The following is a 17424-nucleotide window of genomic DNA, read 5'->3' as shown; positions in this document are numbered from 1 at the left end:
GGCACTGAAGAGAATAATAGTGTCACCGACCTGTTGGATGTGTCCCTTACGCTCCAAAACGTGCTGTAAACGACGCAACGTGCCGTAAACAGCGCAAAATGTTGTAAACTGCCGCGATTACGGTTTAGCCATCAGCTGCTAATAACTGCGACACAGCTACTTAAAAAACTGTTTATCAAGAAGTATGAAGACAATGGGCTGGTCCAAAATGCTTGCTGGGCCGGTTCTGGCCCTTGGGCCGCCTATTGAACAGGGCTGGATTAAGGTGTTTGCACAGCGACGAGATTGGGTTTGGTTTTAGTTTGACCACAGGTAATTAATACTGGACACTAGGGGGTGCTAAAAGCAAACAAAACTGCCAAGTGTGCCTTTAAAGGAAATACTGTACCTTCATTCTGCACACCTCTAAATGCCTGTGGAGATATTTAAATTATTAAATTATTTTATATATATCTATATCTATATATCTATATATATATCTATATATCTATATATATATATATCTATCTATCTATATATATATATATATATATATATATATATATATATATATATATATATATATATATATCTTTTTATTAAATAGCTCCATATTCTACCTTTAACGGCTCACTTTTAAACAGTCCTGAATAGTCTTAAAGCTGGTGTATGGAGCAAAACCCTGTTTCAGGCTTTTAAAAGAAGAAATTCAGCTTATGGGAAAAAGGGAGGTTTCACATCCTTATCCATTATTGATAGCACCTTAAGCCTTCCTTGCACTCGAGATGATAAACTTAAAGCAGAAGTGGCACGTCCACAGCAGACCACAGACAAGGGGGGAGACGACGGGGGAGGATTTGTGTTTGAAATTTGAATTTTACCATTTTCCCTGGCTGTGACTCATCCTTTGATGTCAAATCACTGTTTGCCAGGAATAGCAATTAGCTCCTGATAAACTGTGTCAGACATGAATCCTGTCCTTTGTGTTCAGCAAGGTGAAGCTAGATTTAGGTTAAAGGTTCAATGCTCTGTGCACTTGTTTACAACTTTCAAGTCATTTCAATTAAATTAAAAGCATTGTTACAGTACAGAGCTCTTAAGTCAGCCAAGGCACTTACATTGGCAGCTCGTTTCTCTTCAGTGCAGTATTCAGTCTTCAGCGTGTGAAGATTCCTGTAAGAGATGCGTGAAAAACTGTTAGATTTGTCTCCCAATCGTGTTGCCCCTGTCAACTGGAGGAGACAACCTGAGCTATTTTAGGATGCACACATGTCCTGATATACAAACAAAAACTCTGAGGATGAGTCTGTGTCGTGCAGAGGAAAATCAGACATAATAATCAGATTCAGGGGGGAAAAAGAGTCTGAGGGGTATTTGTGTGTGAGCACTGGGGACTAAATCAGCTCCACCTTGTCTTCTTGCTCCAGTCTGCCCTATTTCCTCTGCCGTTTTCCTTCTTCTTGGGGAAGAAAGCGCCAACTAGCTTTGGCGTATTTCAGTCACAGCAGTCTCCTTCTCATCTGAAACCCAGATGATTCAAAACACCTGCAGTGTTATGACAACTATGACTGCCTCCAACCAGGGTCTCTAAAAGCAAGCGGCTCACAGCTTGAAGTCTCGGACACAAGATTGAGAGTATGCACACCGCTGCACTTTTGGACAGCTTCTTTCAATCTCCTGTTGCCAAATTAAAACTCAGCTGAGTAAGAGATCAAACTTCTCAGCCGTGCTTTGACAAGCACCGCATGAAGATTTCATGGAATCATGCATCAAAGTGTGTTTTGGAATCTTCCTCAGAAATTCAGTGAGATCCCCTTTTGTTCACCAGTCCTGCAACTGTTCCAGTATTCAGCGTGTTGATAGGCACCTTCTTGACGTCGCTTTTCATCTGTGTTTATGTCAAGTTTTCGTTTTGCATCAAACTCACATCACAAAACAACTCCTGGTTATTCTCTTTAACGTTTTTAATAAGTGATGGAAGCATTTGATTGTGCCAAGAGAAAGAAACGAAACATTTGATGCAGATGGAGCATTCCCTCATGAATATTCTTCCTGTTTTACATGCACATGACACAGAAACATATCTACAAGGTAAGAGATTTCTCATATTTATTTAATCTTTTTGTTTTGAACAGAATAAATTCTCAGCAGATTTAACAGCAAAGAATCCCACACAAGTTGTTTTAGTGAATCCAACCATACATTTGAAGTCAAACAAGAATAAAAAAATGTCTTGGGTTGCATTTAAGAAGCTGGCTCTAGGAGTAGCAACTGCTATCTGGTGGAAGGTGGTTTCCTACCCTCTCCCCAGCCACTTGGGCCAGCTCCTCTGGGGGAATCCTAAAGTGTCCCCTGCCAGATGAGAGACATAGTCCCTCCAGCGTGTCCTGGGTCTTATTTCAGTCTCCTGGTTGGACGTGCCCAGAAAACCTCACCAGGGAGGCATCCAGGAGGCATCCTAAACAGGAGCCTGAGCCACCACAACTGGTTCCTTTTCAATAAGGAGGAGCAGCTGATCTACTCCGAGCCCCTCCCGAAAAACTGAGCTTCTCACCCTATCTCTAATGGAGAACCCATCCACCCTGCAGAATTTTTTTTTTGGCTGCTTGTATCCACAATCTAATTCTTTCGGTCACTCCCCAAAGACCATATGTGAGTGTAAGAACGTAGACTGACTGATAAATGGGGAACTTTGGCTTTCTGGCTCAGCCCTCTCCTCATCACAACAGACCGGTACACCGCCCACATGTTTGCAAGTTTTCTGTACACTTTTCTTTTAAAAACACAATGCTGAAGGTTGAAGGCCACCCCGAAAGGTTACGTTCTTCAACGGCCTTATCGGAACATGCTATTGATGCAGCCTGCTCAGAACATCCACGACACTCACACACTCATCATAGCTTGGATTTATTTTCTTTCTCTGTCTAAAACAAAACAAACACAAAATTCAAAAGCACTGTGACCTTTTTCAATAAAATTTCAAGCAATAAAATACACACACACACACACACACACGCACGCACGCACACACATACACACACGCGCACGCACGCACGCACGCACACACACACACACACACACACACACACACACACACACACACACACACACACACACACACACACACACACACAAATACACAATTTTGACACAGCAAAATTGAGTGAAAGTAAATCACCTGCTGACAAAAACAATAAATGTTAATGGATAAAACTGATGCCCCCCCACACCTCCATCCTTTCATTCTCACCATGAGCGGCTGAGGCTCCATCACAGCACCATTAGACTTCCTTTCACCTCCTCAGAGAACAGAGTCTCTGTCTTAAACCCATTCATAAAGCTCAGGTGAGGCTGAATGAAAGACAAATGAAAAGCACTTTATGGAGTTTCAGGAATTGAATGGTAGTGAATGGACCTCCTGCGAAACTCTTCTTCACTCGCCTCGCTGCAGATTTAAGGGATTAATGTCAAACTGCACGTCACGACACTGGGTTTGTTGGGGCACAGAGTGAAATAAATTAGAAATGAGATCAGGGAAAGCGATTGAGGTATCAGGCTGGAGGGATCTGCTGATTGGGCTCTTCATGTAGGGAAATGCATTATAGATGCCTGCTCGGAGCCTGGAGAGAATCACTCTCTCTGATCCAATACATCTGATGGTATTTAAGCATGCTTTGCAGGTTTGGAGAACTGACTTTACGGAGAATCAATTATGTGAAATTAAATGTTTCTGATTGTGCAGATGAGCTGATTTCGTTTGGTTCTAAACATTCCAATTGCATCACGAACGCGAAGTAGCCTGACAGAACAAAACTTACTTATAGCCATAGAACTATGAAAAAGTAATTAGTGACTGGTTATTAGAGTATTCTGTGCAATGTTCTGCATCGACCAGCTGGATCAGGTGCCTGCACAGATGAAAAATACAAAATGGAATCAAACAAGTGTAATAATAAAAAAAGATTATTGATCAGTCAGCATGAACACAGAATCAAGAAAATAAATATAATATATTAATAAGTCACTGGAGTCACTGGATAGGGGGCTATGGCTAACTTAATGGTTATAGTCTAAGAGAGTATGGGACTCATTAGAATCATCTCACTCATAAACAAATCACAAATAAGAAAACTGTATCTCATTACTTAAAGGGATAATATGCAACTTCTTCATAATTTTAAATCATTTTCAAGCCAGTATGTGCTAAAACGATTCTTTACTGGGTTAATGACATGGCACTCAGATCCCCGCCACCCTCTGTGGCCAGAATATCACACTTGCAACTTCAGAGTGGTGCTCTGGTCCCTGATGGTCTTAGAAAATGCAGAGCTGACATGCCCAAGAGGACTTGGTCTTCTTCCAGTTAGATAAAGGAGTTAAAAGGATTCTTTGCAACTTTTTCATATTTTTAAATCATTTTCTTGAGCCAGTTTGTACTAAAATGACCCTTTACAGGGTTGATGAAAGGCCATGAATGGCCCCTATGGCCAGAATATTACAGTTGCAACTTCAGACTGGCGGGGCGCTCTGTTGGGACTTTTTGAGCTGACATACCTGGCACTGCAGTCCAGTTCCAGCACATTTCAGATCATGAACCCAGCTGATTTGTTTAATTTAGTGATGAATCACTCCTGTAGACACTAATGAAGGCTGGGGAAACATTTCAGCTGTTGGATTAAGGGGTTAAAAAAACAAACGCACAGCGAGGAGATAGGTTTTGCTTTTTGTTCTACAAACGGACATGAGGGGGTGCTAAAGGCTAGCCAAAACTGCCTAGTTCCCCTTTACGCCGGGGACACACTGGCCGCGGAAGCGCCGCGAAAATGGGACCGCCTTCATTCGGCGCCCTTGTTAAGCTATTCTATAGACCACAAGGGCCGCCGAAGCGCCGCGAATCGCCTCGCGCCGGCGCTCCAGCCCGCGCCGTGCAGCGATCATTTCGGCGTCGGCTCTATTTTTTTTCGCGAGCCGCGGGTGAATCGCGCCAATTCTGGCAGGAAGTCAAACCTAGACATAAGAGGCAGGCCGGTAAAGTTAACAAAATAAAGCATTTCAAAATAAAATTCCGCAATAGTCAAATGTGTTTGTAATCAGACACTGCAGAAAAACCACACGAACACACACACATACACACATCGAACTTGTGTGCGTGTGTGACCACGTGAAGGGGTGTGTGGTTTTGGGTGCCTTTTCACGGAGCAAACAGGACAGAGAGGCAGAAAGTCTGAGGCAAGCAGTTAAGATGGAGGACTATAAATGAATTATGGAAGTTGAGAAACACAAGGAGCTGTACGACTCCCGAAAAACATGATTATTTACGTACCCATTTTGGAAGAAACTGCTAGGATACAGCTGCAGAATTGGAGCGGGTTCCAAGAGATTCAACTGGCAGAAACAACTCACACCATAGGTTCACACACACACACACACACACACACACACACACACACACACACACACACACACACACACACACACACACACACACACACACACACGTACAAACACTCAAACGTAGAGGAAAGGAGCTGAGAAAAGGCAGAGAGGAAATGGAGGACACCAAGTGTTTAAAAGAAAAACTACAGCTGAGTCGAGGCGCGCGGGGGTGTTTTGTAAAATAATTGTAATGAAATTGGAAGAGACCTCAAGAAGAATAGCTCCACACTATGGTGGGAGCTAATGAGGTTCTCAATAAATAAATAAAAATAAATAAACAATAAGTGGATCCCACTCCCCCCACTTCTGCAGAAAAGGTTATTTTTTTTATTTCATCCCTATGAACATCACCAACGCTGCAGAGCCACAGATAGCGCGGGTAAAGCTGAGCCTTTGCATTACTCATGTTTTCAGTACTTATTGATTTCCTGAGTCACCTGTTTGTCTTTAAAATTTATTTGATGAAAACCCAGACTTTCTCTTTTTGTTCCTTTTGAATTTAGTCATTTTCTAAGATCTTTAAATGGCTGTGTTTTTACTTATATTATTGTAAAGTAATCCTTAACCCTCTCACTGTCTTTATGGGTGACCCCGCAAGGAAAGTTGACCATTGAGCAGGATTGGTGGTTTATCCCTTGAGGTCTATGTGGCAGGGGTGTGGCGGTGCTCACTCCTCTCTCTTGCCACATGGACCCTGACCCTGACCCTGCTCAATGGTCAACATTCCTCGCGGGGTCACACCCATTAGGACAGTGGGATGGTTAAGAATACAGAGAAAATCTGAGTGAGGGATTTTGGAATCACAATCCTCATTCAATAAAAATGTTTTATGACAGAAAAAGTTAAATTTTTAATAGAGATTTTGTTCATGGAAGCCTCTTGAGTTTAAGTTTACTGCTACGAGTGCTAAGTTGTTTCTTTCAGGTGCCTGTCATGTCTAGAGTGTAAGTTTGGTCTCTTTTGTACTCGATGGATTTAACAGAACTTGGCTTTGTAAAAAATCTATAGAAAAGAAGCCAAAGCCTCAAAGATGTTGCAAGGCCTTGAAAAAGCTCTTAACAACCAAATAAAAACAAACAAGTGATGGATGCTGACTTCATTTGTTCTTTTAGAGTCTTGTCCCTACTTTGTGTTGTTGTCTTTACTATAATCACTTTTATTTTGTTTGAAATAATGTTTAACTGTATTTGGTGACATGTCGTATGACAGTTCAGTACGTGTCAGCTCTGAACTAGAAACATTAATAAACACAAATTTTTTTCAGCCAATAGATTTCCACCTGATTGTTATTAAATTATCTACACGGCTGCTGTGCTGCATTATTCTCAAAGCCTAGCAACTCTTTCAATTCAGGCACTGCAGCTGAAGCTCTCAGGTGATTATTAATGCCACATCTGGTGCCACAGATTTACACATGCATAAATAAAGAAGTGTCCCAACACTGCAAACTGTTGCAAACAGCTTGCACATCAAAAACAACACATAACTCAAACTCTATGTTCCATAGACCCGTCAATAAAAAAAAAAACTTGAGCTGTCATTGCACGTCTGCCAACTCAAGTCTAGATAATAACTATCTGACGAATGAGAAAGGGTCCTAGCAGGTTTTAGCCCAGGTGCAATTTCATGCCAAAATGAGCAGTGAGATTGCACCTCGTTTGACAGAAAAGTACCGTTAATGCGTTGGAAGAAAGAAAATGTGCAAACAAAATGTGTATGCATTAAACCAATTAAGATGGTGGGATAATTGGTTAAAGATTTATCAAAAAATTAAAAATTTGCAGCATTTCAGATCTTTCTGAAACTAAAGGAAAGTAACAGGCGCTCTACATGACAGATGTAACGAATGCTTTGATCAAATTCCATCTCTGTGATCCAGAGTTTTCTACTTCTGAAAGGCATTTTTAGGAGTAATTTGTCAAAAAATTATGATTATTCAGTGGCTCAGGCTCAATAATGAAAATCACACAACAGGCTACAAAATCTTGCAGCTTCTGAGTCAAGCTGCAGGGCAGCAAAGAGGCCAGCAGACGTGAGAGTCCTTCAGAAATCTCTTTGCTCAATCTGAGCACAAGCTCATCTCCTACTTATGTAATTTGTAGTGTTCAGTGAGCAGATGATAAGATTTTTAAGTATGGAGATGAAGAGAGGCAGTCTGGAGATGCTTTTGGAGGGATCAACACTTCCAAAATCCCCAACTGGTACAATTATAGTAGCAATTTAAAACAAGTGTGTGTGTAATGTGTAATATTAATGTGAAGCTTAAGGCCTGTAACCTAGACCATAATTAAAATGCTTACATTATAAACTATAAATCGCAGAATGCACTAGACTAGGGTGGTTCTCATTGTTTTGTGCTAGGTGGGAGTGAACGTTTTAGTGAATCACATCGTTCTTGTAAAAACCCACATCTGATTTGTGGCGTTAATCCAAGCTAAAGGGTGTTTCAGTTTACATTTATTTCTGACAATATAATAATTAAAGGAATATTAAAATTTTTACATTTGGGATTAGTTTAATGATTTTTTCCTGCAAAATTTTTTCATTAGAAATAATCAGTAAAATATGTAGAAATAATAATTTAATATGTAGAAAAAAAAATTACTTTTGACAAACTTCCAAAAAAAGGGGGGAAAATATAACTTAAAGTCATTATCAAGTGTCTCTAAATATTATATGAAAAAGGTTTAAGTTGAAGAAAATATAATATAACGCAAGAAGTCAGGGTCTTAGGAGGTTTGCATTTAGTATGATGTAGCTTGTGTGTATTTTGTTTGCAACTGACTTGTTTTGTTGTTTAATGGACAGCACTGAGTTCAACTGGTGCTTTACAAATAAAAGGGTCTGGTTAAACAAAAGCAAACTAGAAATAACTGAGAAGGTCAAGATGAAGGAAATATGTAATATGATATATACAATATATATTATAGTGTTTATTATGTTAAACTCATGAGTAATAATGAGCAAAAATAATGGATATTTGCAGAAAGTTTGACAAATCAAAGCAACTAAATCAGATAATTTTCCTCATGTATCAAAACTGCAATTATTATAATATAACATGTGACATTTCAATGGGCTTCAGACAGAAAAAAAAAACAGTTTTTTGGCATAAATCTTCCAAAACTGTAGCTATAAAATACCTCAGAACGAGGTACTTTCTTGACTTTAAACTTCTCCCTACACAGATAAAAGTTTAGTAGAGACACAGCTAGCGCAGGACGTCTCCTGATTACCCAGGTAACTCCAAAAGATCCCCAAATAAGTACTGGTTCTTAAGGACAGAGCAAGATAATGTTGAATTTTAACGTACCTGACTTTAATTTACAAGTAATGGAAACTCTCACTTTAATGGCATCGTGGTTAATTTACCTGTAACTTCACAAAATGGTTTTAAGGGTCCAAAAAGCCACTTGTGGGAGTTGCTGAAAAGTTTACATCAACATTGTTAAATCTGAGATGTTTATGTATTTAGCAGACACTTTTATCCAAAGCGACTTACAATTTCAAACCTATAGGGCATGTTGTGGTCTCCAGCACACTTAGGAGCACGAACAAAATAACTGACAAAACTAACATAGAAGCCAAACAGAGGAATATGACAGCTGCCAAAGAAGCTGGGTGTTTTTTTTTATAGGCCCTGAAGTCAAAAGTACAAGGTACTTAGTGATCTGTGGAATACTGTCTGAGTTCTGATGAAGTCACTTGTCTCAAGATTAACAGGTCTATTAATAAATATGCATATAAAGTATTTTCTGTCAATCTATGACCTTAACTTTGCTGTGGAACAATAAAGGAGCTTTAAGTGGCTCCATATAAAGATTTAAAATGTTGGAGCAAAATCAGGAAGATGCTAATCTAATCATTACACCATCATACATTCTTATGGTGCACATAACACAGCTGGTTGTCTAAAGGGGACTTAAGACCTTTTTCTCAAGTTATAGTTCTGTGGTTGATTCCAAATATGTTTATAAAGAGCTTTGCACTAAATCCCTCCCACATGAAGCAAATTCAGCAGTTTTATTCAGTATCTGTCAGAATCAGCTCCTTGTCCCTCTGACGTGTTGTCCTGTCTCACCTCATTAAGTGTGTATTGGACCCACCTGCCCCTTGTTATCCTACCCACCTGATTTCTGATTACCCTCATGCTTTTAAACCCTCTGTTTGTGCTAGTCTTTGTCAGATCCTCGTCTTGTCTTTCCGTTGCGTTACCTTAGGCTACCTACCATTATTCATATTAAACAGTTCTTTTTCCTGCCAGTCTGCTTCTTGTTCCTGCTCACCTGCATCTGGGTCCTGTTGCAACCATCATCATTTCATGACAGTACCTTCCAGAATGAGCCGTTTCAGGGCTCTGTCACTTTAAGAAAACAAGCTGGAGTTGGCCACGTCCACCCCATCCCCCAGTAAGACTGCTAATTGTCAAGATGAGTCGTAAGCTTGCAACTTTGGCTGAGATTCAGACTCTGGCACAGAAGGTGGATTCGATCAAGGAGCGAGTTGACGGGTCAGCACGGAGGGATAGATTAATTTACACCATTACAGGACTTAGAGGGGTTGGAGACAAACGGAACTTTAAGACAGAGAGGAAATTATCTCTGTCTGGCCCCAAAACAAGTTCTTATCTGAATCTGGTGCCCTTGAGCCTGTGAGGCTGAAGAGATTAGTCCCCCGCAGAAGAAATGTGGAATGCTGCCGTCGCCATGGCAACTCTGTCTCCCTATCCCAGCCTGGGCGGGACTGTGACCGGTGAAGGCCGTGGAACCATTTCCAGGAGTCACTGTGCTCTCTAACCCAAATACCTCCCTCTCCTGTCCAAACGGAGGTGAAGAGCGCTGCTCATCGCGGCTGCACGCACTGAAGTGTGGAGAGTCCCAACCCTACCTCCCCACCTAGTGGACACTTATATTGTGTGATGTCTGAAGTCTGTTACATTTTTGTCTGAGGTGTTTTTTGCATAGCAAAGCTGCCCTCCCTGTGGAGGGTAACTCTCAAGTGACTTTTTTTCCTCCCCCTGACCCAATCCTCATATAAACCCTCTGATCTCTATTAAGGTAGCGCAACTCGGGTTGCGAATGACCACAGTCACCAATTCTTGTCATGTGTCTATGCGTATGTATGTACAGTATGTCAGAATTGTGTGTACTGAATCTCTAATTTCCCTCTGGGATTAATAAAGTATCTTTGAATTTGAATTGAATTGAATCTGTTGCACATTGAAGCAACAACTGATGTCATCATTGAATCGGAGAGAAAAAAAAGATGTAAATCTTGCAGTTTCTTGCCTTGAACTGTGCTTTTTTTAAGCTGGAGATTCTGTATATGCTTCTGCTTTAACAGTCAAGTGGCAGACGGTATAAATGGAGGCTGCTGGTAAAACGTAGGCTGACTGTGAAAGCAACATGCCAGCTCTGCAGGATCTGGCTCCAAAGAGAAATGAACTGCCTAACACTAACGGGCACACAAATACACAATAGCTAAAATATACACATCCATGGATGTGCACTGAAACAGAAACAGTCACACTCACACCTCCGCACACATACACACAGACATGCATCCTGAAAGACACACTTTTGTGGGTTATGCTGACACACAGGTGCACAGGTGCAGGAAGTCAAAGCAGACAACACCCGTTGCTCTCTCTGGCCATTATTCTGGATGCACAAAAGTTAAGTACAGAGAAGCTGAAAGGATACCTCACACACACACACACACACACACACACACACACACACACACACACACACACACACACACACACACACACACACACACACACACACACACACACACACACACACACACACACACACACACACACACCAGGGACTTGGGCTCCACTGACAGATGGACAGACAGCATTGGCCAGAAATGATGGAAGAAATGACTTGAACTACTGATATTTCTGCACTCTGTGTGTGAATGTGCACATATCAAGTTTGTATCTTAGATATGGTGTGTGTGTGTGTGTGTGTGTGTGGGTGGGTGTGGGTGTGTTCTGAATAGATGTGCTTGTGTTTGTGTCTCTGTTTTATCAGAGATGTTTAATCAGGGATCACTATGAACTGCTGCCAGTGAGGATATTTTCCAGCTTGTTTTGGCCTTCTCCCATCACAGTCTGCTAACTGCTGTTTTCAAAAGCCTGGATGTTCAAACACAAACACACCACAGGCCTGGATCACTATCCAGTTTAGTTTTACAGGAATCTGGATGTACGCAGCAATTAGCCACTGTTATAGTCAATGGGTGCATTTTCACCGCCTGCAAGCTGGCACATTTGAGATGTTTTCTAAAGGCGCAGTGACGTGTTACGCTCAGCAGCTTAGAGCAAGCCAGACGGGAAGTCTAACATAAGAACAGATGAAGGCAACTGGATTTCTTTGGTTTCTTGAAGATGATTCGCTTCTCATCCGAGGAGCTTTTTCAATTCTAACTGGAAAATGGGAAAGTCAAACTTATAAGCTGTAGCTGTCTGTTGTCTGTTGTTTAACGAGCAGAAACTACTCTGGATACCCCGCCTCACATCCCCTGATGAATCGTTGGCCTCATTCTTTGAAACCAAAGAAGTCCAGTTGCCTTCATTTAAGTAAAACATTCAGAATTTTTCTAAATAAAAGAAAAGTGCAGATTTCCAGTTGCTTAGTGACAAAAAAAAAAGAAAAGCAGAAGTAAAAAGAACAGAAAATAAACTACAAATTTTTGTTTACAGGTTGCTGTCTTTTTCTTTACTTATTGTCGTGTGAACTGTCTAGTCAAGCATGGTGTTGTAATTCCCCTGTGGCTTTGTGACGTTGCAGGACCAGCTGAGTGGAACACTTTCATAGTCAGTTTTTATCCAAAATACTCCCGGTGGGAAGGGATACGCCGCTGAGCTCCAGGGGAAAACGGATCGATTACGTTATACGCGCCGCTTACACATCCAGTAGAAAGGCCGTGTGGATGTCATTTTAAAAAGACAAAACTGTATCTACAGTACAAGAACCATTTTTACACTAAGACCAAAGAAACAAATCCCCCTTCCTTTGGTTTATCCAAATGAAGCAGCCAATCATAGGATGATCCAGGGTGGTAGTACTGGGTGGGGGTGGGCCCTGGGCCCTCCCCTCACAACCTACTCTGGATACAAAGCAAACATGAAATCCTAAATGGTAACTACATCAACATACCAACAAAACTCATTACATCCACACCAGTGCAATATTCACATTTCAGTCTGGTTAAAATATCCTCCATCACAGTGCCAGCAGGCTACAGAAATAAATTACAGGGGCGAATGGGAAATCATCCATACCACCTCGTCACACTAGTGGTTGGACACGTGTAAACCTGAAGCTCATGTACCTTCACACACGTCACATTTCTGTCAGCCTATAGCTGAGAAGTAGGGTGTCACGCTGTGTTATTGGGAGATTTATTTACATGACCTTGACTGTTTGGCAGGAGATGTAACAGCTCTGATTCGGTGCGTCCCTCTTGAGCCTATTCTCCGTCTGCGTCGGGACGGATGAACGCAACACCATTATCCGTCCTTTTGAGGGCTCTCTGACAGGCTCGCAAGGACGGACGGAGTTGAGCTCTGTTTTCTAAACATCCGTCCATCGAGACGGAGAATGCAAGCTTGTGATCGGTCAGGACGCTGCGGTCGTCAGCGCAGCCATTGCGCCCTCAAAACATAAAGAGAGCTGAGGATATCTAGCAGCAGACACGGAGAAGCTTGAAGAATCCCTTGCAGAAAAACTCAAAAAATATGAATGTTTTATTCCCCCGTGACTGGAGGAGTGAAAAGATATGCAGCAAGTGTTTTATTCGTGGACGGAAATGACGGGAAACGTGGGTTTTAGAGGTGGCGAACGCATGAAGAGGTGGAGGAGGATGAGTGACAAATTTGTCCGTGTTAAAAAGTCTCTTAAATACAAAAAAACACAATATAAACACACTATCTTGGACCGAATACATGACAGGATACCACAGAACAGCGCTACGCCCTCTGTTGTCCTGGCGGGGAATTGCTTTGCAACGCTTCTCAGGAGACGGAGAAGTATGAGGGCAAATTGCCTCCATCTGTGCGTGCGTGTCTCTCGCTCGTGGAGCTGACAGAGAAGTATAAATTAGGCTTTAGCAGGTCTGTGTACCCACCTCTGCCTAATTCTTACTCACGTTTGACTGTTTCGTACGAACTTTGGCACCCACTGTTTTAAATACAGATGAGCCTTTTTTGATACTGTAAAGTTACCTATATTTTAAGCCCAGCCATTATCAGGGCCGTGGTGCAGTTACAATGGAGGAAGACCACAAGAAGATTTTCAGACAAAAAGAGCAAAGCCTGTCATGACTTTGATATATAGTAAGATTGAGAATGACCTCAAACTGAATACATTGTCATCAGAAGGACAGCAGTCATAAAAACATTATGCACTCAGCTTCTAGCCATTTCAGATCCAGTTACTGATAATGGCCTATGTTTCCATTGCAGTGATCCGTTTCAGCTCATTAGCTATTCCTGCTCGGTTGTGTACATTTTTGAGCAACACAGTAAAAAAGCTGGACTTGTGCAGAACTGAAGAGTTGGACTATACAGTCAAAAAGTCAGTGCAACATAAACTTTAGTACATTTCTGTACAAAACTGACATGTTAACACTTAGGTACATTTATGTGGATGTTTATTTCCTTTTGGGTTTAATGTTGGAGCACTGATGATTGGGGCTGATTGTTTGCAGGTGTGATTTTCTTGGCTATTTAAAGGAAGCCAGGTGGAGGCTTGGGGAGGGTTTTTTTTTCTGTAAAAAGAAAGCAATGAAATAAATGCCTGAGGAACATTTTGGCTCCCAAGGAAAAATCTCCCTGAGTTGCAGTTTGCCTCTAATTCTTTCACCTTGAAGACCTTCTGGCTGCTCTACATTTTCAAAACTAGTAAAACAATTATCTCCCCTGAGGGGAAGGGTCTGTGCAACACAAACATCTCTAGGGACATGTGTGGCAGTTTCAGTGAACATAAATATGCACTATTGCACATCAGTCTCCAATTCATCTGGCAGGTAGCATCCATTAAACTGCAATTACTGTCAATAGGCCCTCTGGCATCGTTATTGCAGCTTGGGAACCCTAGAAGGCATCTTCCAAGTCCCAGTGGGAAACATGGAGTCATATGTGTAACTGAATAGGCTACATCCAATTACACCCCATTGATGGCCAAAGCATTACCAATCATTTGATCAATCAAACAACCAATACTGCTGTCTGGAACACTGCTAAAGGTAAGGCCAGTAGTCTGGTTGGGGCAGTAAATCTTAATTCAACACCTTGTTTCCGCTTGGATGCTAGAAGATGCTGTCTGCAAAAAGAGGAACATCCCTCCCTGCTACTGTGATGTTAAGATAGACTTAGCATGATGAGGTCCTCTGTGAGTCACAGAATACGAGACGCAGAAGGAGCGAGCTGGAGGACAGCACTTAAAGTGAAACAAACGACGTGCTTGCAGCATCTGAAAGAACGACTCGGATTTATGGGAGCAAAAGACGGATGAGCGTCTGAAGGGATTCCTGCATGAGTGCAGAGGATTGAATTTCACAGAGGCAAAACAGGATGAATGGATAAAGACCAAGCCACCTCCTGCCGTGACTAGAGGGCTTGCTGTTTGATCCTCAGAGAGGTCGGTGAAAGGACAGCAAGCACGTCACATTTAACAGACAAACAAGAAGAGAGGACAGGCATGTTGGAAAGTAGGACAAGAACAGGCTGGCTTACTGTAAATGCCCATGGGATGTTCAGAGATAAAGAAAGACCACTCAGACTGAGGGCAAAGTGTGGCGTTTACTGATGTGGAACAGTAACGTGTTAAGCCAGCATGACAGCAGAGGCAGCATGTGTGTCTTGAAGTAGCTGCGGCTATTTAAAGCAACAAATGTGCTAAACAGGTTTTAAACTATTATTTTCTCCTTTTTTTTCCCAAAATAGGTGTGATTTAAACAGGAGTTAAGTTTTAAGTAGCAAAACAATTGCAATGTTTTTAGATTTGTGATGTTTGAGTGAGTGAAATATATGTACAGCTAATCAAAGTTTTCCCAGCTGGAGATCCTTGAAAACAGGATGCAACAAATTTCTTCAAGTTATTCCTGGAAACGATGGTGTACATAGTAGATATAGACCGATATGGGCTTTGCTATCACTGATACCGATATGTGGAGGTCACGGTCAGCGGATGGCCGACATATGCGGCCAATTTTTTGGGGCAAATTTTCTTGACTGATATTTAGATGTTTTCTGCCTGATTTGGATGCTAAATTGTCACAAATAACAACTGCTGATGCACAACATTTCTGATCCTGAGTCAGTTTTTGAACTCTGAATTTAAAGGTACACTTGGCAGTTTTGCTAACATTTAACACCCCCTAGTGTCCATTATTAATTCTCTGTAGTTAAACAGAAAATTAAATTCATCTCCTCACTGTGCATTTGTCTTTTTAACATCTTAATCTAACAGCTGAAATGTCTCCTCAGCCCTCATCGGTGTCTACAGGAGTGATTCATTACTAAATAAAACAGATCAGCTGTGTTCATGATCTAAAATGTGCAGAAAACGTGCTGGAAGCTGACTGCAGCGCCAGGTATGTCAGCTCCATTTTTCGGGTAAAGTCCCAACAGAACGACCTGCCAGTCTGAAGTGGAATATTCTGGCCACAGGGGGACGATAGAGGTTGGGTGACCTTTCATTAATTCTGTAAAGGGTAATTTTAGCACATACTGGCTCAAGAAAATGTTTTAAAACATGAAGAAATTGCAAAGATTGTTGATTTTTATTGATTGTTATGTCGGTTAAAATAAAATTTGGCAGCAGTGCCCCAAGATATGACTGTGTTTTAATCAGCTTTAGCGGTATGTCAGCCGATGGATAAAAAATGGTTCATTTGTTTATACATAGTACATAGTAACTAAAAACATCTCTATCTTGGAAAGCTCTCCTTTCTTCAAAATCTACTGTCTTGGAACCAATGGGATCCACTTATTCTTATCCCGTTTTCACAGAGACAATGAACGAGCAGCTTGAGTAAAGATTTTAAAGTGAAGGACTGAAACCAGAAACCAAGCAAAGGAATCCTGTCCAATTACAAACCAGTCGTGTTGGACGCTGTGTGTGTGTGTGTATTTTTGGACATCTGGACAAATCTGAGATTAATTCACAGGCCAAACTCAATGTTTTTTGAAAAAGTGATAGCAAATGTGCACATTTTCCTTTTACCTGCAGGAGGGAACAGTTGAAACTTTTCATTTGGAACCAAACTTGATTTTGCATTAATACTGAATGTGGAATAAACAAATTACACACGAGCAAGTAAATTTTAAACAAAACACAATTCATTGGGTTTCGTTACTTATGTCTGTACTGATTGTAATTGCTGCTGTGACACCAAACTTTCCTCACTTAGGGACAATAAAGGGATTTTTAAATTCTATTACAATTCGGTTAAACTATCTGTAATCTTTCTAGTTCCTAAAGTAGGTTGAATCATTTTAACAGGCTAAAAATAGTAATTCTCTTAAATTAACTTATATGCTTTGGAACAGAAAAGGTGCATAAAATCATAATAATTCAAGCTCAGTTTTTTCTTCTGAGATGTGATGTATTGTAAAGACAAAAATGATCATACTTTTTTCTTATTTTCAGGAGGAGGTGCTACTATTTTAAAAAGTACATCGAGACATACAACTTTGAGGTTTCACATATTAGGACAAATACATGCTGACTTCTCCTGGAGAGGGTTGTTTCTCTCCTTGAGATCTTAACTGAATGTGTCCCAGATCTCTAGTTTCACATCTGTGAAACAATTCCAAAAGACCCCGCCAAAATAAAACAACGATGATGCACTGCAGTGACAGTTTCAGCATAGATTTCATGAGTTATCATTAAACTCCTCCAACTATATAAAACACTAAGGCATTTTTACTGTCACTAACTAGATGTTTACAACTAAATGTGTGTTATTCTAATAAAGTAGATTGAATGG

The 17424-nt window shown here is 41.0% G+C and overlaps 1 protein-coding gene across 5 annotated transcripts in view; it reads right to left on the bottom strand.

Annotated features, from left to right (window-relative positions):
• The window catches only part of dlgap4b (discs, large (Drosophila) homolog-associated protein 4b), a 158338-nt gene that overhangs the window by 54744 nt on the left and 86170 nt on the right, over window positions 1-17424 (bottom strand). For all 5 annotated transcript variants that reach the window (XM_015959460.3, XM_015959462.3, XM_015959461.3 and 2 more), the window contains exon 3: window positions 1098-1152. The gene's annotated coding sequence lies outside the window, so the exon portion shown is untranslated. The remainder of the gene's footprint in view (window positions 1-1097; window positions 1153-17424) is intronic.

This window comes from Nothobranchius furzeri, chromosome 3, assembly GCF_043380555.1.
Source record: "Nothobranchius furzeri strain GRZ-AD chromosome 3, NfurGRZ-RIMD1, whole genome shotgun sequence".
Classification (NCBI taxonomy): domain Eukaryota; kingdom Metazoa; phylum Chordata; class Actinopteri; order Cyprinodontiformes; family Nothobranchiidae; genus Nothobranchius; species Nothobranchius furzeri.
The sequence above is the reverse complement of the archived record's forward strand: the minus strand, read 5'-3'. Positions and strand labels throughout refer to the sequence as shown.